This window comes from Bison bison, unplaced genomic scaffold (assembly GCF_000754665.1).
Source record: "Bison bison bison isolate TAMUID 2011002044 unplaced genomic scaffold, Bison_UMD1.0 scf7180017864281, whole genome shotgun sequence".
NCBI lineage: Eukaryota > Metazoa > Chordata > Mammalia > Artiodactyla > Bovidae > Bison > Bison bison.
Genome location: NW_011494853.1, coordinates 836,909 through 839,579, shown reverse-complemented (window position 1 = coordinate 839,579; position 2,671 = coordinate 836,909).

Below are 2,671 nucleotides of genomic sequence, written 5' to 3'. Positions count from 1 at the left end.
GTCCCTGTTGGTGGGAATGTGAATTGGTACAGCCACTATGGAAGACAGTATGGAGATTCCTTAAAAAACTAGGAATAAAACCAGCATATGACCCAGCAATCCCAATCCTAGGCATATACCTTGAAGAAACCAAAATTGAAAAAGACACATGTATCCCATTGTTCACTGAAGCACTATTTACAATAGCTAGAACATGGAAGTAACCTAGATGTCCATCAACAGATGAATGGATAAAAAAGTAGAGGTACATATACACAATGGAATATTACTCAGCCATAAAAGGGAATGCATTTGAGTCAGTGCTAATGAGGTGGATGAACCTAGAGCCTAATATACAGAGTGAAGTAAGTCAGAAAGAGAAAGATAAATATTGTATACTAACACGTATATACAGAATCTAGAAAAATGTTTCTGAAGAATTTATCTGCAGGGCAGCAGTGGAGAAACAGACATAGAGAACAGACTTATGGACATGGGGAGAAGGGAGGAGAGGGGGAGATGTATGGAGAGAGTAACATGGAAACTTACATTACCATATGTGAAGTAGATAGCCAATGGGAATTTGCTGTATGGCTCAGAAATAAAACAGGGGCTCCATATCAACCTAGAGGGATGGGATGGGGAGGAAGATGGGAGGGAGGTTTAAAAGGGAGGGGACATATGTATACCTATGGCTGATTCATGTTGAGGTTTGACAGAAAACAACAAAATTCTGTAAAGCAATTATCCTTCAATTAAAAAAATAAATTTAAAAAATGTGCCCTCCACATTAATGAAGAAACTAGACTATATCAACAGTTTCTAAAGTTGAAAATACTTCAGGGATTCATCAAATAACAAAATGCTTTACTTAAAAACACACACACAAAGATTTAGACTGCTACAGAGAGTTTGTGGAGAAAGATTTTTTTAAAGTCCTTTGGTCAAAAAAAAAAAAAGTTAATATAAGTAACCTAAGCAATGCACCTGGGAGAATATGAACCAGTTCATGCCAGCTGTAATAATCTTGAAACATTATTTCAAAATGCCTCTAAAGTGGTGATAGTTCACATTAATTGATTAGACCAGGGATTATCCTAAGTACTGAACAGAAATTAACTTCCATGATTTTCACAAAACAAAGTATGTACTATTATCTTCCCACCATTACAAATAACATACCCACGCCTTTGAAAAGTTAAAAACTTGCCAGAGCTCCCACAGAGAGTATGCTAGCATTCAGATCTAGGTGATACAGCACGTAGCCCATACTGTTACCTACCAAATTATAGCCCTCTGAGAAAAGAAGGACATTTCATCATGTAAAAAGCCACTGATTAATAGCAACTGACAGAAAATTTTTAAAAATAGCCTAACAGGGAGTAAGACTGTATCTAGTATGGAAATCATGACTGGACCACACTCAAAAAAGAGTTGGCAAGAGGAAGGAAAAGAAACAATGCGTACCCACTACAGAGGTGATGAAACCAGAATGGACAAACGGAATGAAAACCACAGCCGCAATCCAGTGATTCGGTGGGGACCGACAGCTTCCTCTTTTGAGGGAGCAAGTAAAGAACACACTGATATATGGCAATAGGTTTCTCAGAGTCAAAGGGTCCAGAGTAAACTAGAGGTGATATCTTGTGTTGTTGTTTTATTTTTTGTAATTGTATCTTTCTGATTAACGGATAATTGCTTTACAGAATTGTGTTGGTTTCTACCAAACATCAACATGAATCAGCCATAGGTTTACCTATGTCCCCTCCCACTTGAACTTCCCTCCCACCTCCCTCCCCATCCCACCCCCCTCCCCATCCCACCCCTCCAGGTTGTTTACATCTCCATGATGATTAGTGATGTTGATTGATCATGTGTCTATTAGCCATCTGTATATCTTCTTTTAAAAATATCCAATTAGGTCTTCTGCTTATTTTTTTGAGTTGGTTTCTTCAATGTTGAGTTTCATGAGTTATGCACATATTTTGCATATTAATCCTTTATCAGATAAAAATTTTCCAAATTTCCACCTTTTTGTCTTGTTGATAGTTTCCTTCACCCTACAAAAGCTTTTTTGTTTCATATATTCTCATTGTCTCTTTTCGTTTCCCTTGCTTAAAAAGACATATCAAAAATATAGTGTCAACCAATATCAAAGAGCATATTGCCTATGTTTTCCTCGAGGAGTTTTTATGGTATCGGGTCTTACATTTAAGCCTTTGGTCCACATTTTGAGTTTATTTTTTGTACATGGTGTTTTGTACATACTGGTGCACTCAATATGCTAGCAAATTTGGAAAACTCAGCAGTGGCCACAGGGTTGGAAAAGGTCAGTTTTCATTCCAATCTCAAAGAAAGGCAATGCCAAAGGATGCTCAAGTTCAGTTCAATCGCTCAGTTGTGTCCAGCTCTTTGTGACCCCATGGACTGCAGCACACCAGGCCTCCCTGTTCATCACCAACTCACAGAGTCTACTCAAAGTCATGTCCATTGAGTCAGTGATGCCATCCAACCATCTCATCCTCTGTCATTCCCTTCTCCTCCCACCTTCAATCTTTCCCAGCATCAGGGTCTTTTCAAATGAGTCAGTTCTTCGAATCAGGTGGCCAAAGTATTGGAGTTTCAGCTTCAACATCAGTCCTTCCAATGAACACCCAGGACTGATTTCCTTTAGGATGGACTGGTTGGATGT